The sequence below is a fragment of the Macrobrachium nipponense genome, chromosome 34 (assembly GCF_015104395.2).
Source record: "Macrobrachium nipponense isolate FS-2020 chromosome 34, ASM1510439v2, whole genome shotgun sequence".
NCBI lineage: Eukaryota > Metazoa > Arthropoda > Malacostraca > Decapoda > Palaemonidae > Macrobrachium > Macrobrachium nipponense.
The window spans coordinates 45,517,948-45,545,817 of NC_061095.1; positions in this window are offsets into that span (position 1 = coordinate 45,517,948).

Sequence of the window (27,870 nt, forward strand, 5' to 3'; positions counted from 1 at the left end):
CATTTATGAACACAAGTAAATATCGATAACCCCATTTTATATTGAATTAATGAATTAAGAAAAAAATTCACCCTAATCTTTTTCCTAAAACAAAACAAAACAGATGAATATTTCTTATCTTTATTTTTCATAAAGGGATATGAAGAGCTAGCTGATAAGAAAATAAAAAAAAAACTTCTGATTAGAATGGAAAAATTAAAAGTTCTAACAACCTTAAAGAAATAAAAAATAAAAAAAAGCTTGATTCTTCTATTTAGTTTATACATTTTTGTTTTTGATTTTTGTATAAGAACATATTTTTTATTTTCTATAAGAAAGTGCAAAATAAATTTTGAAAATTCTTTTAAAATAAAATAAATATTGAATGCAGTTTTAAGGCTCCTCTTAACATTAATTATTAACATAAAGAAACGAAATTTGTCTCGAAAAAAAAAAAAGCAAAAAAAAAAAAAGCGAATACAATAGACTTACTTGGAAATGTAATCCGACTACTGAGATCGATGTAACCGATTACTAATAATCGGTTACGCCCACCAACTTTTAAAGTTTTAAAGATTGCAACCAGATTTAGTTCTTATATTGTTACCGCACCGAGGCTAGCACCGTCACAGCTGCTGTTGCCAGCACCGGGGCCAACTTCTGGCCCAAAACGCCAATGGAATTAAAAAGGCTTTAGTAGTAAATGAAAACGTTGGTTGCGTTCACAAATTTGGTAAATAATTATTATGTTATTCAAGGTAGGAGAGATAAGGATAGATAAATAAATTGTTTTTACCCAATCAATATCAGGACCCAGTTGATGCAATACAAAAGTAGGACTGTGATTAGACAAATGATCTGCCTCAGATAACTGATCGACAAAGATGAAAAGGAATTTTTAATTTAAAACGGATAAGCAAAGAGTGAGGAGGAAGCTTTTGGCTTTTGTGGATCTTTGGGACAGTGGGCAAGTTTCAGGAGGGATGCTAAATGGAAGGAAAGCTTTACATCATAATATCATAATATATATAATATATACTATATAGATATATATATATCAATATATATAGAGATTATAATATATATATAATATTTATTTAATTTATTTATTAATTAAATTTAATAATACCTATATAATCAATACATATTTATTATATTATTATACAAAGAATATGGTAAAATCTAAAAAAAATCACTCGAAGCCCAATTTCTTTGAAATACACAGACCAATTGAACTCATTAAGATATAAGCGATCTGTCACCAGGGAGACTCGAACTCCCCGAATGCCTGAAAGGGCCCCCCCCCCCGATGACCTTTTCAGTTGACCGTAGCCATCCGGCTTGCAGAGGAAGTACAAGCTGGCGTACTGACCGGTCGGTACGTTACACCTAGTACATGGCTGTCGAATTCACGTTTCAGTTTTCTGATTGACAAAGAAAAACTAGTTGTGATGCTATTTTGACTGTCTGTCTGTCTGTTGGAACTTTTCTGTCCTCACTCAGGATCATTAAAAACTACTGGAGGCTAGAGGGCTACAAGTTGGTCGTCGTTGATTCATCCACCCTTCCAATCATTCAAAAGTATTAAATTGAAGCCCTCTAGCCTCAATATGTTTTATGTTATTTAAAGTTAAAGTTAGCCATGATTGTTCATCTGGTGATTAGGTCATTAGGTTCTTCCATTATCCTTTCTTTCTCTCTTTCCTACTTTTATTCTCTCTCTCTCTCTCTCTCTCTTTGGTATAGCATAGTCAATGCACAAAACCTGATTAGAAAATGTTCTGCATGCAACATTCCAACGCATCCTCAATGTGCTGAAGTAAGGATAACAGAATATTTTGCTCATCATGTCTATCATGGATAGACAATGTTAATAAATCAAGACTTAATGTACAAATAGTTGAGGATGAAGAAGAAGAGGAAGAGGAAGAAGAAGAAGAGGAAAACGGAAGAGAAGAAAACAAAACGGAAATGACAGAAAAAGATAAGGAAAACAAAGAACAAGATAAAAGTATGGATGCAGAGATACTCATAGATACTACATATGAGGCAATCAAGCAGCATACATAAGAAGAAATAAATTACGACATGGCAACACAAAATAAAATCCCGAAGAGGCTCTACCCAGATCTGCACACTGATGGGAAAGAGGAATAATAGACAAGAAAGACAAAGTTACACCCTTTGGAAAAGAGGGAATTGCAGATTCGAAGAAAGATGTTACTTCAAACATCCCAAGGTATGTGACAACTAAGAAATCTATTGTAAATGTGCATACCTAGACGGCTATGAAGATGATTGCAAAGATCTACATCCAAAAATATGCAAAAACCTTAAAGAAGGAAAAGGATGTAAGTTTGACAAAAAATGTAAATATATGCACCCTGTAGCCATGAATCAAAATCAGTTAAATAATCAATTAAATAATAAAATCCAAAATAGGAAAGAAACAAATAGAGGGGGGAACAAAGTATATGAGGTGAAGGAAAAAAGCAAGCCATCACCGTGATATGGAGTGTAAGCAAATAATTTCCAAGCATCAGCTCCAAGATACTACAGCTCAAGAGATAAATAGTGTATGTACGACGCAAGGGGATATTGCAGATACGGAGAAAATTGCAGATTCAGACACAAAAGAAATGATTATAATGAAGGAAGATCAAATATTATGGAAAAATTGGATTTTTTAATATCAGAATTTCTGGAAATGAAGAAAATAACAACATACCAGAACAGGAAAGAGACATGGGAAAATCCTTATTATTACCCATATTAAATGCAGGAGATAACATGCAAACCATCATAGTGATGAACGCACAGGGTTTAGTTACGAGTAACTCAAAAAGAAAAATAGATTACTTAGAAGAACTAACCCAAATTGAAAAGAAAATAGATATAATGAATATAAGTGAAACCTGGTATTCCCAAGAGACTGGTAATGACGATCAAATAAAAGGGTTCCAAACTTATAGATCAGATAGAAAAAATAGGAATCAAGGGGGAACTGCGATATATGGGAAAGACAAGAAATATAGTAATTCAGAATGTGAACTAATAGCGGTAGAATTCGAATCTGAAAAATTAATGAACATAGTAATATATAGACCCCATAATACTAAAGAGTTTGACACAATAATTGAAAAATTGAATGGTATATGTAGAAATCACAAGGACTGGACTATTCTCCTATCCGGAGATTTTAACTTTCTTTTCGTAGACTGGAAAGAACGAATAGGAGATTGTGGTTGTAGTTATATATTTAAAAAAGAGAGTAATAGTAGTGCAGAAAATGAGGCAATTCGAAAAGCTATTGGATTTGCTACTAGAATACAACATTCAACAAATAAATCACCTTCCAACAAGAAAGGAAAATACTTTAGACCTAGTATTTGTGAACGAGGTGAATTATGTTAAAGAAATAATAGTTTATAATGCGAGTATTTCAGACCATAATGTCATAGAAATAACAGTCCATTCCAAAGCAAGTGAAAACAGAGATAAGCAAGAAATGAAAAAGTGGGAAGGATATTGAAAATACAACTTCTATAGTATAAATGTAAAATGGTCAGAAATAAATGAAGAATTAAACAAAGATTGGGATAATATTTTCGTAAGTGATGATATAAAGGTAAATACGGAGATATTATATAAAATATTAGAGAAAATAGTGGATAAATATATACCGAAGAAGTAAAGTAAACATCAGTCATGCATACAAAGAGACAGAAGGATCTTATTCCAGAAAATCAGATAGTGGAAAAAAGGTCTTGCAAAAGAAAAAAATGCATGGAAAGTTATAGAACTAAAAAGTAAGATAGAAAATGCAAAACAAAAGATTATATAATCAAAAGAAAAGGAAAAACGGGACTTGGAAGAAAAAAACCCTAGTAAATATCAAGCAAAACCCCAAACTATTATACTCGTACGTGAAAAAGATGAAAAAAAGAAGAATAGAAATTGCCCCTCTAAGAATTGAAGGGGGATTAAAGAATGAAAAAAAGGAAATATGCAACATATTGGCAGAACAATATAAGAGAGAATTCACCCCTAGAATTGATAATGAAGATAATGATATAGAAGTAAGGGACGAAAATAGTGAATATTTAGTTGACATAGATATTAATGAAGCTGATATTGTGCAGGCTATTAATGAAATTAAAAATGGAGCTGCTGCAGGGCCTGACGGTATCCCTGCTATTTTGTTAAAGAAAGTAGTTAATTCTATCACAAAGCCACTTGCAATATTATTAAAACAAAGTGTAGATACAGGCAAGATTTATGATGAGCACAAATTAGCATATATTACCCCTACTTTCAAAAGTGGATCAAGACTAGAGGCAAGTAACTATAGGCCTGTGAGTCTAACATCACATATTATGAAAGTGTATGAAAGGGTAATGAAGAAAAATATTATGAAACATTTGATGAAAAATAATTTGTTTGATATAGGACAACATGGTTTCGTACCCGGAAAAAGTACACAAACCCAACTGTTAGTCCACCGTGAGAACATATACAAAAATATGAATAGCGGAAATGAAACATGTGGTTTATCTAGACTTTGCAAAAGCTTTTGACAAGGTAGACCATAATATATTAGCAAAGAAAATTAGGAAACATAATATAGTGGATAAAGTAGGAAGATGGTTAAAAGAATTTTTACACAACAGAAAACAGATAGTTATTGCAAACGATGAGAAATCGGATGAAGCTAAGGTAATATCCGGTGTGCCACAAGGTACGGTGCTAGCTGCATTACTGTTTGTTATTATGATTGCAGACATAAACAGTAATGTTAAGGACTCGGTAGTGAGTAGTTTCGCCGATGACACAAGAATAAGTAGAGAAATTACTTGTGATGAAGATAAGAACTCGCTACAAAGAGACCTTAACAAGTATATGACTGTGCAGAGGTAAATAGGATGGTATTTAACTCTGATAAATTTGAATCAATAAATTATGGAGACAGAGAAGGAAAGCTATATGCTTATAGGGGACCTAATAATGAGACAATCACAAATAAGGAAGCAGTTAAAGAGCTTGGTGTGATGATGAATAGGAACATGTTATGCAATGATCAAATAGCAATTCTATTGGCAAAATGTAAAGCAAAAATGGGAATGTTGTTACGGCACTTATAAACAAGAAAAGCTGAACACATGATTATGCTTTATAAAACATATGTTCGTAGTCCACTTGAATATTGCAATATGATATGGTACCCACACTATCAAAAGGATATTGCACAAATAGAGAGTGTACAAAGGTCCTTTACAGCTAGAATAGAAGAAGTTAAGGACCTTGACTAATGGGAAAGACTTCGAACCTTAAAATTATATAGTCTAGAAAGGAGAAGAGAACGATACATGATAATTCAGGCATGGAAACAGATAGAAGAAATTGCCGAAAACATCATGGAGCTAAAAATATGAGAAAGAGCAAGCAGAGATAGATTAATAGTGCCCAAAACAATACCAGGAAAAATAAGGAAACCACACAGGACATTAATCCACTACACAAAATGTACCGGAAGATGCAGTAGCAACTCTCTGGTAGACATTATGGGTGTCTCACACTGAGGGACCTGGGGCAACCTGAACAAGATGTAAGGTCTGTAAGGGAAGGTAAGGTCTCTCTCTCTCTCTCTCTCTCTCTCTCTCTCTCTCTCTCTCTCCTCATACTAACGAAAAGTAAGATGGAAGAAGGAAATTGAAAGCAAGAATGAAAGAGTCTTTAGATGCTCCCTTTTTCCTTGGGGTCAGGTTTAGGGGCGGTGATTGTAGTTATTCTTGTTCGTTATGTATGTACATACAAACACAAACACACACACACATACAACATACAAGCACAGACAAACACACACATGTTTGTGCGTGTTTGTGTTTGTATGTGCCAACATAATGAACCAGAATAACTGCTTTCACATTACATGAGGTTCGACGCCTTCCATTCCACTCTCAGGTCGCAAAGGTCAGATCCCATCAGGTGTAAGTCCTTTTAAACGGAATCCGAAGACCAGGTTAGTGTTCTTTTCAATTCCTGACAAGTGGAGATTAATTAAGGGTTTTGCTTTTTCTTACATCAAAATCTGCCGTCTTTTCACAGCAACTTTAACACCATTTCATTACCAACGTTTTCAAAAGCAACTGGAATATGAGCTTTTGATGTTTTTTTTTAAACTACGAGGAAGATGAGGTGAAGGACCTCGACTAACAAAAAAAATTTGCTTAAGCAAAATATTTTCAGACCAAATGACTGTTAAGATTAATAGTCTCTTCCAGACTGTGTTACCGAGTGTCGGGAATGTAACACCATTTCAGCTGATTCTGTCGATTGTTGACTCAAATAACTATGATTTTGATTTCTATTTGTGTCTCTTGCTTCAAATTCTGCATTTGCAAAGCATCCTGGCATAAACAAGAATTCGGGATAATGCGAGGTCAAGTGAGGCTGTTGCTCCAAAGGTTATTTGTGGTGAAAATCATATATCGAATTAATTATTTTATTCTCTCTCTCTCTCTCTCTCTCTCTCTCTCTCTCTCTCTCTCTCTCTCTATCTCTCTCCTCATCATCATCATTCATCATCTGCTTCCTAAAGAATGATAAAAGAATTAAATTCCTATTATTCTTATTCCTCCTCCTCTCCTCTCTCTCTCTCTCTCTTCTCTCTCTCTCTCTCTCTCTCTCCTCATATTAACGAAAAGTAATTAAGAAGCAGGAAGGAAAGTGAAAGCATTTAGATGCTCCCTTTTTCCTTAGGGTCAGGATTAGGGGCTGTGATTGCAGTTATTCTTGTTCGTTATGAATGCACATACAAACACAAACACACACACACATACAACACACACATACATACACACGTGTGTGTATGTTTGTGTTTATATGTGCATACATAACGAATAAAAATAACTGCAATCACATTAGATGAGGTTCGACGCCTTCCATTCCACTCTCAGGTTGAAAAGGTCAGATCCCATCAGGTGAAGGTCCTTTTAAACGGAATCCGAAGACCAGGTTAGTGATCTTTTCACTTCCTGACAAGTGGAGATCAATCAATGTTTTTTTTTTTCTTTCTTAAGTCAAAATCTCCAGTCTTTTCACAGCAACTGTCACGCCAATTCATTACCAGCGTTTTCAAAAGCAACTGGAAAATATGCTTTTGATGTTTTTTTTTTTTAAACTGCGAGGAAAATGAGGTGAAGGACCTCGACTAACAAAAAGAAATTTTCTTAAGCAAAATAGTCTCAGACCAAATGACTGTCAAGATTAAAAGTCTCTTCCAGACGGTGTGTTACCGAGTGTCGTGAATGTAACATCATTTCAGCTGATTCTGTCGATTGTTGACTCAAATAACTGTGATTTTTATTCCTATTTGTGTCTCTTGCTTCAAATTCTGCATTTGCAAAGGTCCGACCAGAAACAAGAATTCTGGATAATGCGAGGTCAAGTCATGTTGTTGCTCTAAAGGTTATTTGTGGTGAAGATCGTATAATAAATTTATTATTTCTAGTTCTTTCTCTCTCTCTCTCTCTCTCTCTCTCTCTCTCTCTCTCTCTTCTTACATCTAAACATATTTTGCCCTATTAAATTAAATACAATTAGTACTCCCCCCCCCCCCTCTCTCTCTCTCTCTCTCTCTCTCTCTCTCTCTCTCTCTCTCTCTCTTCTTACATCTAAACATATTTTGCCCTATTAAATTGAATACTTTTAGCCTCCCCCCCCCCCCTCTCTCTCTGTCTCTGTCTGTCTGTCTGTCTGTCTGTCTGTCTCTCTCTCTCTCTCTCTCTCTCTCCAGGGTTGCAAGTATAAAAACGTGTGTTTTGGCAACAAAAGTGACCCAACCCACACCTGTGAATCCTGAGACGAAGATGAAATATTGACGAAGAGAAAATCAAATCCCGGAAATGACAGACACCTGCTGTCCCTGATGAATCATATTAAAAAAAAGCGTCTCTCCTTTATCTAGACTTTCCTGTGAGTTTGGAAAATAGTTTCCGAGTACTTTAGGACCTCGATATTTTGAAAAATGTGGATTTAGGTCCTTCTGAAAGTCATGTTGCTAATATTGTTCATTTTCCTCTGAATGCAGTATCGTTTAGAACCCAAAATCTGATGAGGAAATTAATCTTCTTAAGACGTTTGCTTGGTTTAGGAGCTACAATGTATCAAAGGCAATATATTTTTTTTTCATATTTTAGAAGATAATGAATATGCCCCTGAGGTGGCAGACCACTATTTAACCTTTGACCTCCAAGAATGACCTTCGATTTGATTTTAGTCTGCATAAACGCCTTCTTAGTGGAGCTTCCAGGATCTCTTCGATCACTTTTGGATAAAATTAATACGGTTTTTTTTTCCACTTTAAAATTGAAATCTTCCTTTCCGATTTTTTTTTTAAGGGTAGGCTCCTCTTTGGAAGGATGCCGATCCTCCTACCCCACTTTGTAGGGGGTCCGATCGTAAAAATATTTGCCAAAAATACACTAATCAAGACAGGCTAATGAAATTATCAGGCATTATTAGCACTATAATAACGCATATTCCCTGTGAGTTTTATCATCCTACAGGGAAAATAAATGATTTTATGAAAAAAAATGTGAAACTCAGTGACACAAGTAGTAAAGGATATTTGGTGATCGGTGAAAAACTACAGTCTTGAATAGAAATTCGGTCTCTAGGCATGTTGGTATATCCACCTGGAACATGCACATAAAGTATTATCAAAATAGAACAGTACATAAGCACGTATTAAGAAAAAAAAGAGCAACAACTTCAGCGAAAGCCCCGCCGATAAATGAGATAATAGCTAGGAAGAAATATTCAGAAAAAATTCAAACCTCGATTTAGGGCCAAAACCTTTTGAGAGTTTGTAGTTATTATGTCACTTGATAGCCTAAAACATCTAAATATTATATTATTTAGGACAATCAAAGAAATAACCCCCCCCTTTGCCGAAAAAAAACAAACTCATTTTTCTGCATGGTGTATACAGGTATGTGCTTATGCATTGTGTATTTATGAATTCCTTATACATACATGTAAGTACACATCTAACGTATATATGTATTCAAAACATTTGACTTATGTAAGTATACATGCATTCAGGTTGACCTCTCTCTCTCTCTCTCTCTCTCTCTCTCTCTCTCTTGCTCAGTGTCCTTATTTATATAACAAAAACAAGTTTTATCCACAATAAGAAATACGCTAATTTTTGTATTTTATTATTTGCCCTCCCTCCTAATTTGGGGAGGGGGGTGTTGGATGGGGGGAGTGTGGGAAGTTCCTCTTACCACCTTAGCATTATCAACAAGTCCTTCACCTTTCAAGGTAAAAGGCCTTTTTTAAGAGGAGATAAAAAAAAAAAATAAAAAAAAAATAAATAACGATTATCATTCTCTCTCTCTTTCCCTTTGATCTGAGCTTCTCTCGCTTCACCTTGGCTGCTGCTGCCGCTCTTTCAGAACTTGAAACGCTGACGTCAGCTTCCAAAACAAGGAATTAACCAAGAAGCCGCCGGAGGTTATACGAAGCTAATAAAACAGGTCAATGAGAGAAACTCGATCTCAGACACTCTTCAAATGTGCCCCATACCTAACCCAGTTCGGAGTTCCTCGTTTCGGTGGGGCTGCCCCCTTGTCACTATGCCCTTGTGTTTCACGTGGCTACCTTCTGAACCCGACTTGACAGCATTCTCGTTGATTCCTTCCCATCATCGGCGCCCTTTTTAAGAAAGCGGAAAAACACCGGCAAAAAAGACGGTAAAGTGTGGGTGGGTTTAGTTGGGCAGGTCACTTTTGATCTCTTAGACTGAATTTTTTTTCTCTATGCTTGTGCGAACGTTCATAGCTTGCCGCCCTTTGTTATCCCCCACAGCCGTATACTCTCCTGTTTCATGCAAACTAATCTTTAATTTGAAGCGCTGTTGGTTCCCCTTGAATTGAGAATTTTGCGCATTGCTTGAATGACCCCCGGTATTAGCAGTCGCTAAGAGGGACTTTAATTTCCGAAGGGAGGATATAACATAAAGCATGTGTCTTTGCATTTTACAACACCCTCCTTCATTCAAACCGTAACTTTCCTTCCGTGAAGGTAATTCACGACATTTCTTGACCCTTTGAGCGAATACTGGCGAGAACGTAGGATTTGAATATTAAAGCCAAATCAGGACGATTTAGCGGCATCAACGCATTGATCAGTCCCTTTGGTGTGCCACCAACCAGTTTTTTATAGAAGAAAATAAAACTTTGCTTTCAGGTATCCCATTCACCTCCATCCCTGCTGTGAGAGGTGGCTCTTCTTTATCCTAAATACTCTAAGCCATACATTCCCTTGATGCTGGGGGTCACACCATTCACGTATCAGCACGACGGCGGTATGCCCACGTATGGTGGATCGTGGGCATCATCGCAGGTGTAAATTGACCTTGAACAGGCAGGTAAACCAGGGACACGGGCTAACGGACGTAAAGCCAGCTCACCGTAAAATTGCGCCGCAAAGTACGCGCAAAAAACAAGAAGCAAGGTCGGAACGTTTCTACCTTGAAACTAACGCCGATAGTTGAATATGTCTATGTACGTCCAACTTCACGTCAAGACCACGGCGCGCCCACCGTTGTGGTGCCGGTAGGGTATCAAAAGGCTGGGTCCTGTGGAGCAAGAGCTTGCCGTTTCGTAAACAATCATTGTAACATGCTCCGTCTCTCTTCGTTGTTTTTCCTACAACAATTGAATCGTATTGTTTTAGGTTTTAGGGCTAACCTTTTTTGGATAGCAGCCTTCTGTAATATATATAAATAGTTTAATTAATGTAACATCACAAATTTCACCATTCAGACATCTACACGGATTTTTTTTTTAGACCTTATAAAACTATTGACTATGGGCGATTTTATAATTAAGAGTATATAGAATAAAAACATCTAATAACTTATCAAAACATTCTTGGAAATAAATAGGAATTACTACCATAAAATTCAAGATAAATATTTTTTAGATGCAATAAGGAATTCCTCTCAAATATTTACATTGAATTTAGTTACAAACCATTATTGTAAGAACCGACTGCTAAGTCAGAAGAAAGGTAAATATCTTCGGACGTCTTGGCTACATACCTCCGTCCAGGTAACGTTCTGTCCTTCGTCAATGGGGTAAGCTTCATGGCGGAGTTTCCGTTTCCGGTCGCTGTCATCAGTCAGAATCTCCATCCAAACTCCGACTCCTGGTAGGTGGAGGTTGACATTTTCCCTGTCCTGGAATGTTTCTGCCAGGAGTGGTTGTTAGGAGTGGGCTGTTTGGAGGTCTTTTCCGGGCCGAAAGAAAGGTTCCTGCAAGATCTGACGTTGATGGTTCCCTTCACCTTTGGTCGTTTTAGGAGGTTCTGCAATCTTGAAAGGGCGATGTGGGAGAGCTCGAAAGGAAAAACTGCCTGGTCCTTGGGAGAACGGAAACAACAAACAGCTGACGATGAGGGCGCCGACCTGAACCTGTTTTATACCAACGCTACAGCCGTTTGCCATGTTTCGTACAGGGTTGTAAATGTGTTTGAATCGGTTTCGCGTAGGCTACAGACGCAATTAGGGAGGCCCGCCGTGGCTGCATCGACCGCTCCAAAAAAACAAAAAAACCCGGACGGCGAAACAAAGATGCTGGTGACCCTAGCGCTTACCCCGCAGCAAGTCACCGGTGGGCTCCCAACGTGCAATGCCTGGAGCTATGTCAGGTGGGAATTTGGAACATTTGGCGTGACCACCCCAGACTTGTTTTGAACATTTCAAAAACTGGAGGGGCTACGGCGACCTAGTGGGCGGAGCTTAGCGCCCGGACGGACCCAGTCACCGTACGTCCTACGATTTTACGTATGTTTTAACGTTACATTTACGGTGGTTTACTGACGTAAGCCTGTTTGCCCAACTACCCATTTCCGCTTCCATGCGTTGGGCAGTGCCGTGCGTTGATACGTGAATGTAATTTCAGCTAATTAGTTGGACCTTTGAGAGTCATGGTACGTCGAGTAATTAAACTTGGTAAAATAAATTATTCCCCTACAAACTTTGAGCAGAGTTTTCTTCACATTTTCCCCCGTTTGGAACAAAAAATCTTTAACTCTTTGTCCTGAGCCGTTAAAGTTTAGCTTCATAAACTTAGACCTCATAAGGCCTTCCTTTTTGATTAAGTCAGATGTGTTTTTACTCGTTTTTGTCTTAGGTAAGAAGAGGCTTAGAAATTGATGCAAACCTATTACTTTTGAATAAACAGGGTAAATACGGCATTAAAATTGTAAATTTCCAATGTCATCTTAAGGATTTGGTCAATATCGAGTAAGTCAAACATTTTATCGTCTCTCTCTCTCTCATCCTCTCTCTCCTACTCCATCTCTTCTCTCTATCGCTCCTATCTCTCTCTCGTTTTATTGTTAACGTTCTTTCTCCCATCCCATCCACTCTTCTAGCGGAGACATAAAGTCCGAGATTCAATTTAGCAAAGAACGGCTTTCATTCAATCATTACGAAAGTGGAGAAAACTTCTTTCACCAAAGAAAAACGGGTCCTAAAGGAGGTTTAAAGAATCGGCCGTGGGGAGGGTCCCTTCGCTCCTCCTTCGCCTTGCCTTCCTTCCTTCGGACTCGACGCCTTTTTATACGTTTTGTTTATTTTACCTTGTGTTTTTGTGTCTGGTTTGGTTTGAATTGGTCAAATCTTGTAACTCATTTTCTCGACCGTTTCCCTTTAGTCCGATGGACTTGAAATTTTGGAAGGTTGCTCCGTCCCATAAGAGACAATGCAAACGTACGTAATCAATAGGTCCAGGCTGTGACCTCTAGTGATTCTAACGTGACCTCTCCCTGTATCTCAGGATTTTGTATGAAACTCTTCATGGTTTTTCAAAACCTTCTTTGGATAAACAGGAAAATCAATTTCTTTTGCTACAATCATTAAATCGGTTACAAAATTCTGTTCGAAAACTTAAAAAAAAAGGGGAGGGAAGGGGCTTTTAAAAACACGCCTTTTATCGAAATACGCCTTAAAAAGTGAAAAAATATATATTTTTAGATACACCAGGATTGTTTCTTACCATTAATCATATCTACAACAAAAACATAAAAGCTTCGGCGCCAACAATACATGGAACTAAATTGCTTACAACCAGATAATAAAGAATTTTTTGGTATAGTTTTTGTTTGGTTGACAGGGGTTTCAGAGACTAATTTCTTTCCATTTATCAAAAAATATTGAAAGACATATAATATATGTGTAAATATAATATAGATATTATTATAATATATGATATATAAATATGATAAATAATATATAATATATATATTATATATATCACTATATATATATATATATATATATAAATATATACAAACACACACACCACCAAACAACACACCACACACACACACACACATATATAATAATATATACTTATATATAATATATATATATTAATAATATAATATTATAATATATATATTTATATATATTGGTAATTTTATACTATTATGATATATAATATATATATATTATATATTAATATATATTTATTAATGTGATGTGTGGTGGTTCGTTGTGTTCCCTGTGGTGTGGGTTTTGGTTTGGTGGTGTGCGGTTGATACTAATGTGTGTTTGCAATGGCACTAGAAGACGTGTTTTGCCGTTTGTGGAATGTTAAACGATGGAAACTGGCATTAAGAATTTACCAGACTATGGTTTTTCATCTTTCATTTCTGTTTATTTGAATGGAAATTAAAAAAAGAAATATACTAATCAGTTGACTTTTGGAGGGTTTTCAAATATGATGGTGACAGTAACCGATTACGATTTTTTTTCAGAGGACACCTTCCGACATTGCAGATCCTTTTTTTATATACTTTTCAGTTAACCTAATTTTCTTTAACTTAATATTTTTCCTAAACTCCCTTTGATGCGTCTGATAATTTTTTTTTATTATTATTGAACATAAATGCGTTTCTAAAAGTTATTCCTATTGAACATTTTAGTTTATATGAAACTCTACTTTGCTTTTGTCAGGAAAAGAATGTAAAAAAAAACTCTTTGCCTAATTAGAATGACTAAAGGGGTTTTTATGAGTTTGTTTTTGCCACCTTTTCCATTTGCATTCAGGACCAGAAATTTAAATAATGAATCCTTTCTAGCTTTAATTAAACCTCCATTTCAAGAACACTGTTACAGCAAACTTTTAAATCATTTTGAGTTTTAGCAGTTTTTATCACCAAGAGCAATCAGTCCGACAAAAAAAGGGAAACAGTCCGTTTTGATACAGTCGACTTTGGTACCAAACGGCTTACTATTTAGGAGGAAATTTATATGTTTTCCTCAACGGAATTTCCGATTCTGTTTTTTTTACTTTTGGGTTGGTTTGGACCTGAACATCCATTGTGGATTATAAGTGTTCTCATTAGAGCGATTAGTATTACCTAATGCAGGATTTGCGGTAGGCTAAACTCCTATGTTCTTTTGCAAAGTATGGATTCATGAGGGTTTATTAGAAATGGGATTTCTTTCCAAGATTCTTTGTCTTCTTAGGAGCAGTGTCCCTTAACAAACGAAAACCATTAAAAGGTTCTTAGAAGAGTTTTCCTAGAGCATGGTTTTTGTCTAAGTGATTTGTAACAGTTTTTCTGAAACAAGATTACGTGGAAGCGATTACCAGGACTTTCTTGTCTTAGGCCTTTCAATGGAGCGGTGGTAATTAGAATCCCTTGTCCACCTTTGCTTTGATTAAATTTTTAGGAGGTGATCAGTCTCTTTCGCGTGGGGAAGGATTCATAGGAGTCATTCAGTTCCTTACATTGGCGGGATTCTGTAACGAAGATGTGTACGGATGAAGGCCAGAAGAAGGAATAAGGTTTGATAATGCAAGAAACAAGACAAAAGCAAATGTTATTTGAAGTTAACGTTAACAGTGCATCTGGCAAGGGACAAGACTGGATATGAAACACTAGGTACTCTTGAAATCGAAAGTCGGAAGTTCTAGCAAAAAGATGGGTTACGTATGACTGAAAAGAACATTTGTATTCAGCACACATTAACTCGTAAGGAGTTTTGGGATTGATGATTATGTGTAGAATAAGGTTGGAGGAGGACTTAATGGGCTCACTGTAAGTAGGAGAACCGCGAGATGATGGGAAATGACGCTCTGGTGGAGGCGGGATTTACAAAGGGAGATGTTCCGCCGCCCTGCTTTCAGTGTTATGTTTCTCTCCTGTTTGTTCCTGCGTCGGTGCCTTTATTAAGCCCACCCGTTTCCCAATTGCTTTCCCATTTTCTATAGGGGATGTTTGCTCTTTTGTGATTATCGGTCAACCTCAGTGGTCAATCAAAAGGCCACGTGATTTATCTGGCCACCCCCACTCTGCCTCTTCCTTAAATCACCAACCGATGGCCAGAACTTTGCCCAAGGGATTAATCTCCCAAACAGCTATTGTCCTCTGTAGTAAATAAAAAATTCTCAGAGCAGCACAAAGGTCAGAGAAGAGAGAAGAGGAGGATGAGAGAGAGAGAGAGCGAGAGAAAGAAAAGAGAGAGAAGAGAGAGAGAGAGAGAGAGAGGAATCAAAGGATTTAAGGGAGAGGACCAAGAGTTTCCATGTCTTTCCTGGTCAGTCAGTTATAAGCGAGAGGCAATGTTTTTATGAATTCTATAATACTTTGGGATTGGTATGGGGGGGGGGGTTGCTTAAAAGGCATATGGGAATAATTATTATTATTATTATTATTATTATTATTATTATTATTATTATTAGTTATTATTATTAATTACAGTACATACCCTTCTGATATGGAAATTCGTTTGAAAGAAGTTCATGACAAAACTGAATTCACAAATAAGAGAAATCGAACTGATCAAAAATCAAGTTGTATTCGAAGAAGAAAGGATGGGCACGAACAAAATACATGAGAGGGTAATGCCTTACGCCTTCATACTGTCCAATTCAATTAGCAAACTCCATCATACCTCAGATATTTACTGGTAACCTTTCAATCGTCGAGGTAATAAAACGCCTGAAAATGAACCTACAAGAATTCATATTATTCAGCCAATTGTCAACAAAAGAAAAACAATCTTTTTTATTTTTGAGCTTACATACAATTAATAAATAACTGCTTTTCAGAAGTGCTTTTCAGTGACTTCTTTGCTGTTTATGTAAATAACTCATTTCAAGATTAAATGTGGGTGGAACCCACTCCATGTAAAATCAGAGACCTCCATCAAAAGGGTCCTTGAGTGGGGAACAGCGCATTCCTCTGTCTGAAGAAGCATAAAAAAAGCAGGAACTGTTGTTGTTCAAGAAACACTTAGCTATAAGGATGAGCAAGTTTTTGTTTTTCATCCGCGGCACAAAAGTTGGTTTGCCACCCATCCGTCATGCAGGTCACTGTCAGAAATTTGGGGCAACTGAGTTTTTCTGGCTTTTAGTGACTCTTACGGTGGGAAGTACTTTGAGTTTCTCCTGCATTTAGTGACCTATGAGTTCTCTGCCTTTTAATGACTCCTTGGAGTTTTCTGGCTTTAGTGACTCTCTCCACCCACGAGTAATCTGCCTTTTGGTGACCTGTGAATTACCTTGACTTTTAGTCACTCGTTGAGTCCTTTGCTACCTTTTTGTGTAATTCTAGTTCTTTACCTTTTATTGACTTGAGTTTCTGCCTTTCAATTACTGGTTTCGGGTTAGTTTTCCGCTTTTTAGTGATCTAGGTCCCTCCCTGCCTCTTAGCGACTTTGCAACAAAGGGAAGTCCCTTCATTGAAGGAAGAGGGTTTTTGTGATCCACTCTTAGCATCAGCTGCATGCAGCAGGAGCCCTCAACCTCCTTGTGGTCTCGTTCCTCAAAGTGTGAAAAATGAAGGATGATTAAAATGTTTCCGCCTCATTAAAACGCTTGGAGCAACTCTTTCGGGGAGAGTCCGTTCCATTTCCTTATTAAAACAGGCGGTCACTCCAGTCCGCCCGGGAGCTATTGCTGACATCTTGAAAATCCCTGATTGGATGCTGTATTTTGCTTTGCTGGAAAAAACACGCCCATCATTACAAGATTAATGAGGCGGAATCCATTTCTCTCTCTTCTTTCGATTGGGGAAAAAGAACTGAACGACCGCCCACCGCCAGCACATTTCATTAAGATTTTCAATTTTCCTTCCGTTGAGATAACAATCTCCTTTTTAAAACGGATCAATTTTGAATTTATGCAGGTATTTGCCAACGGCCGTACGTTACTCAAGGGGCTTCCAATACATAGAGTTTTCGTTGTGTTGATATCCTGATGAATTCGATTCAGAAGCAAAACTAAGGCATTCCCAAGGATTACATAATATTTTCTCGCAAAATATCGCTGGTTGAGGGATTGCTATTATCTTGCATTACCTCATAATTATAATACTCTCTTCTCTCTCTCTTCTCTCCTTCTCCTCTCTCTCTTCCTCTATTTCTCTCTCGCTCTCTCTCAACAAAATTAACTGCCATAACAACAGGGTCTATGATTGAAAAAACTATTTACAAATTTTTATTCCGCATTGTTTTTTGCCGAAGCTAGGAATTCACTTAAAAATTATGGTTTTCTTTTCTTTTTCTTTTTTTCTTTTTTACTGACGGAACAAAATCTGGAAAAGCCGAATTATCTGGCACCAGGTTGGATCAAAAATGGGAGGTAGATTTGCGTGGGAAGTATTCTCCTCATTTCCTTGGCCCTTGAATTGATTTTCTTAATGTTTCAAAGTGCTAATTTGCCTCTCGGCCGTCTTCTTCCTTTAAGGACAGTTAAAACAAAAATCTGAAAAGAAAAACAAAGGAGAGAGCAGAGTAGAGAGAGAGGGAAGAGAGAGAGAGGGAGAGAGAGAGAGAGAAGGTCAAATTCTGTCCACGGAGGATTTCAAGTCTCTTTCAGAAGTTAATGTTCTTGGGTGAAATTGCGAAAGAGGGATTTTCCTCATTAGTGCTTAATTTGCTGCCCTCTTTTTTCGGCAAGTTAATCCTGAGCATCACTATGAGCTGTATTAAGGGCACTTTACAAGAATAGCGTGGAGAGAATGATGCACTTCGTTTCTTCGATCCTTTTGGGAAGATACATTTATCTTATCTTCTGGTGACAAATCAGTTTGAAGGTGTGAGTTTTGCTGCTTATATTTTCGTCAACGCAGGGATCAGCCATGAAAATCACCTCCATCGAGGTTAACCAATATTTCGCTCCTGAACCAGAACTATTCTTCCAGTAACCTTTGTTTTGAATAGTGTTGGTTTATTTTTAAGGGTGACAGGTCCTTGAATTTTATTTTGTAAGTTTTCAATTTTTATTTTGGCGTATTTATCTCAATTAATGTTTTTTTCAATTTTTTTTAACAAAGTGTGGTTAGCAAATGACACATGAATTTTGTTTGGTTCTAAACCTCAGTATGTCCTAGAATGTGTTTTGATGGGACTAAAATTAGGAGAGTTAGAATTACGTTCTAACATTATGGAATGTGGGGCAATGGGGCCATTGGACAGCCCAGACCCACCCACAACTAGACAGCAGCATCGGGATGTTTTAATTTTAAAATAGTGATGGGCGAAAATGATATGTTTTTTTTGGTAGCTGATTATCTTCGCTTACTTTGGTGATCAGTAATCGATTACTTAACAACGATTACTTTTTACAGGAAACTGATACAGTTACACGTACTACTACAGTAATAACTCAAGTCCAGAGGTCCTTTGGTATTAATTTTATATAAATTGATTGGTTTATTTCTCTCTCTCTCAAGCCAAGAAATCCTAGGAAAATTAAATTTAACATATAACGGGCTGGCATTGGTCATAAGTCCAAGTTTAAGTTTTAAAACCTACATGTTATTTGTGTTTTATTATTCCATTATCCACTCAAGTACAAATTATCGTTAATCCATTTATATGAATAATGAATTAAGAAAAAATATTTACCCGATTCTTTATCCTAAAAAAAACAAACATGAATGAATTTGGTTATTCTTCATTTACGGAATAAAGATGTGGAGAGCTAGCTGATAAGAAAATGAAAACAAAAACTCTTTGAATAAAAATGACCCCAGGGGAAAACACCCAAACAGAATAATTATAAAATTTCATGTATAGACTGCCCCTCCTTTTATCCGGAACGGAAAACCAAGTAAGGGGCTTTAGAAATAAGATTAAAGCAGTTATAAATATTCTATAAAAAACTGGGCAAACCTCCAGTGCAATATCTTCATTCCATTTAAGTGGCAAAACAAACCACTGGATAAAAGTTGGGATTAGTTAGTTTTCAGTAATTGCAAGATCCAAAGATGTCTTGTGAAATCTTTTAGAAATCCTGCCATTATACAAACCTTACATCCCATTGTAATTTAAATGTCAGTCATTCGCTTGTTTCATTTTAGACCCTTGTTATTTGTAACATGTTAAGAATAACCATCAAAATTACAATCACAGACTGTTCAATACAAATTAGTTGCCGGGTTACAAAAAGAATTTTCTTTGGTATTATGTATTTTAAATTTAAATATATTTGTTGGAATAAGTTTTTTATTACCAATGTTGCAATGTGATTCAGTTGCCACCCTGTATAATCCTTTAATTTGGTCCTTGTTTCCCTGTGTTAAGCTAAAGCTTTGGACTTAATTCTTTTTTGTAAACCACTTAAATTGTACCCATGTTTTATGTTCGTTTGGGGCAAGGTGGGGGGTTACTAATTTTCCAGGTGTGTTGGATTTTTTTTTCCCCCCCCCCCCCCCCCCCCCCCCCCTAAAAAAAAAGGGTAACTTATTTCCTTTATAATCCCTATCTGTCACTTATACGGACCCTTCCTCGTCCACTCAGTTTCTCATGTATGTAGATGATATATATATATATAGATATATATAATATATATATAATATATATATAATTATTATATACATATAAGAAGGTAGGACAAGCCACGAAGGAAGGTGAAAACCACTGGAGTAGTCTTTCAAGCTCTTTCGGACTCAAGGGGTCTTTACTTAGCAGACTGACATACATGAGAAAGCTGGGAAAGTGGACGAGGAAGGGTCGTATAAGTGACAGATAGGGATTTAAAAGAAAATCAGTACCTAGAATCCAACACACCTAAAGAATTAGTAGCCTTCCCAAACGAACATAAACATGGGTACAATATAAGAGGTTTGCTCCGACACAGGGACAAGACAATTATGCAGGGTGGCAACTGATCACATTCAACCTTTGGTAAGCAAAAACTTTTTTTTTATCTCAAGATAAACTTATTCACAAAACATATATTTAAAATACATATACAAAGAAAATAACTATAAGATAGCTAATTTGTATTAAATTCTGTGATTATAATTTTGAGGTCATTCTTAAACATATTACAAATACAAGGGTCTAAATGAAACAAGCGATGACTGACATTAAAATTACAATGGGATGTAAGTTATATAATGGCAGATTCTAAAATATTACACAAGACATCTTTGGATCTTGCAATCACTGAACTGCTAATCCAATTTATCCGGTGGTTGTTTTCACTTAAATGAATGAATATTGCATTGGATGTTTGCCCAGTTTTGATGGAATATCTATGCTGTTTTAATCTTATTTCTAAGCAATTGCTTGATTGTCCTAGATAAAAGGAGGGGCAGTCCATACATGAAATTTTATATATTATGATGTTGGTTTCCCTGGGGTAATTTTTTTTTTTCTTATCAGCTAGCTCTTCAAAATCTTTATCGTAAATAAAGTATGACAATATTCATCTGTTTCAATTTAGGATAAAGACTCGGGGAATATTTTTTCTTAATTCATTACTCATATAAATGGATTATCGATATTTACTTGTGTACATAATGGAATAATAAACGCAATACATGTAGGTTAAACTTGAACTTATTGACAATGCCATTCCTCGTCTGTTATAATTTTCAAGGCCTTGGCTTAGAGAGAGAGAAATAAACCATAATTGTATAAATTAATACCAAAGACCTCTGGACTTGATTACACTGTAGTAGTACGAGTAACGTACCAGTTTCCTGTGAAAGTAGTCGTTAAGTAATCGATTACTGATCACCAAAGTAATCGAAGTAATCGACTACCAAAAAAGATGAGTTTTGCCCATCACTACTTAAAACATCCCGATGCTGCTCTAGTGTGGGTGGGTATGGACTGTCCAATGCCCCATTGCCTCACATCCTAATGTTAGAAGTATCTAACTCTCCTAATTTTAGTCCATCAAACATTCTAGACAGACCTGAGGTTTACAACACAAATTCATGTGTCATTTCTACCACACTTTTATTGCAAGAAAAGAAGTAAATAAATAAATAAACAAAATAAGAAGTAAAACTTACAGGAAAATCAAGACCTGTCACCCTTAATAAACCAACACTATTCAAAACAAAGGTTACTGGTATAGTCTGTTCAGGAGCGAAGATTGGTTAACTCGATGGAGTGATGTCATGGCTGATCCTGAGTACGAAATATAAGCAGCAAAACTCACACCTTCAAATTGATTTACCACAAGATAAGATAAATATATCTTCCCAATGGATCAGAGAAAGAAGTGGATTATTTATATCCACTGCTATTCTTAAAGTGCCCTTATACAGATCATAGTGATGCTCTGGATTAACTTGCCGAAAAAAGGGGGCAGCAATTAGCCCTAATGAGGAAAATCCTCTTTCGCAATTACCCAAGAACATTAACTCTGAAAGAGACTTGAAATCCTCCGTGGACAGAATTTGCCTCTCTCTCTCTCTCTCTCTCTCTCTCTCTCTCTCTCTCTCTCTCTCTCTCTCTCTCTCTCTCTCTATGTTTTCTTTTCGGATATTTTTACTGTCTTAAAGGAAGAAAGCGCAATTATCCTCCTTGAAACATTAAGAAAATCAAGGAAATGAAGGAGATATTTGCCACGCAAATATAACTCCCATTTTTGTCCAACTGTGACAGATAATTCGGTTTCCAGCTTTCTTTTTTTCGTCAGTAAAATGAAAAAAAAAAAAAGGCATAATGTTTAAGTGAATTCTGCTTCGGCAAAAAATACAGGAAATAATTGCGAGTAGTTTTTTCATCATAGCCCTGTGTTATGCTTTAACTTTGCAAGAGAGAGAGAGAGAGAGAGAGAGAGAGAGAGAGAGAGAGAGAGAGAGAGAGAGAGAGAGAGAGAGTATTATAATTATGAGTAAATGCAAGATAATAGCAATCCATCGACCAGCATATTTTGCGAGAAAATATTATGTATCCTTGGGAATGCCTTAGTTTCTGAATCGAATTCATCAGGATATCAACACACGAAACTCTAGTATGAAGCCCCTGAGTAACGACGGCCATGGCAAATACCTGCAGAAATTCATCGTAGTTAAAAAAGGAGATTGTTATCTCAACGGAATGAAAATTCTTTAATGAATGTGCGGGCGGTGGGTGGTTGTGCAGTTCTCAAGCCAAAAGAAGAGAGAGAGAGAGAGGATTCCGCTCATTAATCTTAATGAGGGCGTGTTTTTCCAGCAAGCAAATCCAGCATCCAGTCAGAGATTTCAAAATGTCAGCAATGCTCCCGGGCGGACTCGAGTGACGTTGTTTTAATAAGGAATGGAACGGACTCTCCCGAGGAGTTGCTCAAGCGTTTTAATGAGGCGACATTTTAATCATCCTTCATTTTTCCACTTTGAGGAACGAGACCACAAGGGGGTTGAGGGCTCCTGCTGCTGCAGCTGATGCTTAGGAGTGATCACAAAACCTCTCCTTCAATGAAGGGACTTCTCTTTGTTGCAAAGTCACTGAAAGGCACAGAACTCTAAGAGGCAGAGGACCTTGTCACTAAAAAGCAGAAAACTACCCAAACAGTAATTGAAAGGCAGAAACGTCAGTCAATAAAAGGTAAAGAGCTAGAATCCACTGAAAGGTAGAGAACTCAAAGAGTCATCAAAAGGCAGATAATTCAGAGTCACTAAAAGGCAGAGAAATCAGAGAGTCATTAAAAGGCAGCAAACTCAATGAGTCACTAAAAGGCAGAGAACTCTGACAGTGACCTGCACGACGGATGTGGCAAACCAACTTGTGCTCGAGATGGAAAAACTGCTCATCTTATAGCTAAGTGTTCTTGACAACACAATTCTGCTTTTTGCTTCTTCAGCAGAGGAATGCGAGTTCCACTCAAGGCCTTCAATTCTCTTGAGAAGTGTCTATGATTTACATGAGAGTGGTTCCACCCACATTTAAATCTCGAATGTGCTATTTACATAAAGCGCAAAGAGTCACTGAAGAACTTCTGAAAAAATTATTTATTAATATATGTAGAACATAAATAATGATTGTTAATTCTGTTGACAATTGGCTAATAATATGACTTGTATTTCATTTCAGTGTCTATTACCTTGGTATTGAAAGGTTAGTAGTAAATATCTGAGGTATGTGAGTTTGCTAATTAACTGCAGTATGAAGGCGTCAGGCATTACCTCTCATGCGTTCTGTATCACCTTCTTTCTTCTTAATACAAATGATTTTGATCATTCGATTTCTCTTTATTTCATGCAGTTTGTCGTGAATTCTTGCAGACGATTTCCATATCAGAAGGGATTTGCTGCATTAATAATGATAATAGGTATTGACGCTGATGGATTCCAAACTTCCCTTCGGAGATATGAATTTAAAAAGGATCCCAAGATACTATTCATCATTTATACAACATCCCACAAACTTGTTAAGCATAAACTGAAATCAGAATAACGTTGCAAAAACACGCAGATAATATGCCAGAGAAAACAGAACAATTTAATTAAATTAAAAGTCTTTGAACTGCCAGAGAGAGCGTATTTGTTCAGCGAAATAAAAGGCGGAAAAACGAAAGAAACTTTGGAGAAGATTCTTCCCAATCGGCCTATCTCCTCTTTCCAATGGCCATCCCACCCCCCCAACTCTGTTCCTGGTTACCTTTAGGGGCAGCGAACCCCTTCATCCCAAAGGACAAAGACTTACACACAGAGAGAGAGAGAGAGAGAGAGAGAGAGAGAGAGAGAGAGAGAGATGGTGGAAGGGGTCGGGTGCAGGTTGCCAACGGCAGCCATCGATGGGGCATGAAAAACGTAGTCACACATTCAGTGAGGAATCTGGATGTAGTTCCATGAATATTGCATGACTGAGGTCCTGCAAATCGCCTCCAAGCATTCGGCATGACATCGGTGTATATAAGTCCATCTCTGAATCTCTTTATGAGGGAAAGTTCTAATCCATTTAATGGATCCTACAGCAGACTGACTAAACATCTTCATGAAGGTTAATCATTTCCAGGAATCCTTCATGAGGAGGACTGTTTACTAGTGGACTAGGAATCCCGTATTACCACGTTAATGACTTGCATGAAAAATGATAAGGATGAATAATTATTTTCATGATTCCTGAATCAGTGAATTATCATCTCTGTGAATCTTTCCTCAAAATGGCTCATCAATTCCATGGATCCTCTATTAGTGAGATTAATCCTACCGTGAATATTACATCAGAATGACTAGTCATCACTTCAATTCGTTCATTACAATAACAAATTATCTCAATGAATCCTGTACCAAAATAACAAATTATCTCCACGAATCCTGCAAATGCAGGTCAACCCTTTATATGAAGTCTGCATTAGTGCGATTAATCACAATGAATTCACTATCACGAATCGGAAAGATTAATCACTTCCATGATTCCAATTTTTATGATGTTAATTCTTTTCTTAATTTTTGCAATAGAAACATTAATCCCCTCATTGTTTCCTGCATTAGGAAGACTGACAACTTCCCTGAATCCCGCAATGTAAGGACGGAATGACTCCTATGAATCCTTCACCAGAAAGACTGATCACCTCTAAAAAATAAGCCAAGCGTGGCAAGGATTCTAATTACCACCTCCATGAAAGGCCTAACAAGAAAGTTCCTGGTAATCGCTTCCACGAATCTTGTTTCAGAAAAATGTTACAAATCACTTAGACCAAACCTGGTCTAGGAAACTCTTCTAAGGTCTTTTATGGTTTCTTAGTTAGGACATTGCTCCTAAGAAGACAAAGAATCTTGGAAAGAAGTACATTCTAATAACCTTCATGAATCCTATATTTAAAGACCTAGGATTTACCTCCGCAAATCCTGCATTAGTATGACTTATCGCTCTAAGACATCTTATAACACTTATAATCCACATGGATGTCAGGTAAACCAACACCAGAAGTAAAAAAGAGCGGAAATCCTTGAGGAAAACATATAAATTTATTCCCTAGATAGCAAGCTGTTTGTATCAAAGTCCACTGCATCAAAACGACTCTTTCCCCTTTTTGTCGACTGATTCTCTGGGTGATAAAAACTGCTAAAATCAAAATGATTTAAAAGTTGCTGTAAAAATGTTCTTAAATGAAGCTTAATTACTTAAATTATTCTGGTCCTCAAAGAAAAGAAAAGTGAAAACTTTCATAAAAAACATCTTTGGTCATTCTAATTAGGCCGAGAATTTTTTAACATTCTTTTTTGAGAAAAGCAAAGTAGAGTTCATATAAATAAATGTTAAATAGGATAATTTAGAACGAATTTATGTTCAATTTTAATTAAAAAAAATTATCAGACGCATCAAAGGTGATTTGGAAAATATAAAGTCAAAGAAATTAGGTAACTGAATCGCATAAAAAAAAAAAAATCCGTTGTGACGGAGGTGTCTCTGAAAAAAAAAATCTTATCGGTTACTGTCACATTATTGTTTGAAAAACCTCAAAAATCAATGATAGTATATTTTCTTTATTTCCATTCAAATAAACAGCAATGAACATGGAAACATGTCTGTAAATCTAGGCCAGTTCATCTTTACATTCACGCCTTGCAAACACACACTAGTACACACACACACACACACACACACACCCACACCATGCACACACACACACACACACGCACACACACACACACACACACACATATATATATATATATATGTATATATATATATTATATATATATATATATATATATATCATTAGAATTTTAATAAATGGAAAATTAGTCTCTGAAGCCGTCAACCAAACAAAACTATATAAAATAATTCTTTATCTGTTGTAAGCATTAGTTCCATGTTTGGCGCCGAAGCTTTTATTTTTTGTAGATATGAATAATTGTAAGAAAATCCTGGTGTATCTAAAAATATATATTTTTCAGTTTTTAAGCGTATTTTAATAAAAGCGTGTTTTAAAAGCCCCTTCCACTTTTTTTAAGTTTCGACAGAATTTGTAACCGATTTATGATTGCAGCAAAATAAATGATTTCCTGTTTATCCAAAGAAGGTTTGAAAAACCCTGAACCGTTCATACAAATCTGAGATACAAGGAGAGGTCACGTTAGAGTCACTAGAGGTAAAACAAACACAGCTGACCTACTGATTATGTAAGGTTGCATTGTCTCGGGACGGAGCAACCTTGCAAAAAATTTCAAGTCCATCGGAACGAAGGGAACGGGTTCGCCAAATGAGTTTACAAGATTTGACCAAGTCAGACAAACAGACAAAAAAAAAAAAACGCAATGTAAATTACAAAAAAAGTATAAAAAAGGCGTCGTGTCCGAAGGAAGGAAGGAAGGAGGAGCGAAGGACCCTCCCCTGCCGATTCTTTCACTTCCTTAGGACGTTTTTTGAAAGAAGTTTCCTCCACTTCGTAAATGATTAAAGAGCTGTTTCTTTGCTAATTGAATCTCGGACTTTGTCTCCGCTGGAAGGGGGACGGGAGGGGAAGGGGAGAAGGAACGTTAACAATAAAACGAGAGAGAGAGAGAGAGAGAGAGAGAGAGAGAGAGAGAGAGAGAATTTGATTACTCTTTAAGATGACATTAAAATTTGCTATCTTAATGCCAGATTTACCCTGTTTATTCAAATGTATATTTTCATCATAAATCTAGCCTCCTTTCTTACTTAGACAACGATTAAACGCATCTGACTTTGATCAAAAGGAAGGCCTTATGAGGTCTATTATGACGAGATCTTTAACGGCTTAGGACAAAGATTAGATTTCAAGGGAAACTGTAAAGAAATCACGTGGCCAGGTTGCCTACACTTGCTGGGGACTTGGAGTACGAATAAGGGGTGTATGCTCAGAGCAGGGATAAAGAAGAGCCACCTCTCACAGCAGGGATGAAGGCGATGGGATACCTGAAACAAAGCAGTCTCTATACAAAAAATGTGTGGCACACAAAGGACTGATGAAATGCGTTGATGCCGCCAAATCTTGACTGCTTATACAAATCCTACGTTCACAGAATTCGCTCAAAGGGCAAGAAATGTCTGAATTACTTCACGGAAAGTTACGGTATTGAATGGGAGGGTGTAAAATGCAGACACATGCTTATGTTATCTCCCTTAGTAAATAAAGTTCTCTTAGCGACTGTTAATACCGGGGGTCATTCAAGCAATGCGCGCTAGTAAATCTCATTTCAAGGGAACAACAGCGCTTATATTGGATTACTTTCATAAAAGAAGTTAGTACGGCTGTGGGGGATAACAAAGGGCAGCTATGAACCTTCGCACAAGCACAGAGATTGGAAAAAAAATTCAGTAAGAGAGACAAAAGTGACTGCCAACTCACACCCACTTTACCGTCTTTTGCCGCTGTTTCCGCTTCTTAAAAGGGCGCCGATGAAGGAAGGGAAATCAATAGAATGCTATCAGGTAGGGTTATCCGAAGGTAGCCATGTGAAAACACAAGGGCATGGTGACAAGGTGGTTAGGTATAGGGCACATTTGAAGAGTGTCTGAGATCGAGTTTCTCTCAGTGACCTGTTTTATTAGCTTTGCATAACCTCCGGCGGCTTATTGGTTAATTCTCGGTTTTTGGAAGCTGACGTCAGCGTTTCAAGTTCTGAAAGAGCGGCAGCGGCAGCACAGGCGAAGCGAGAGAA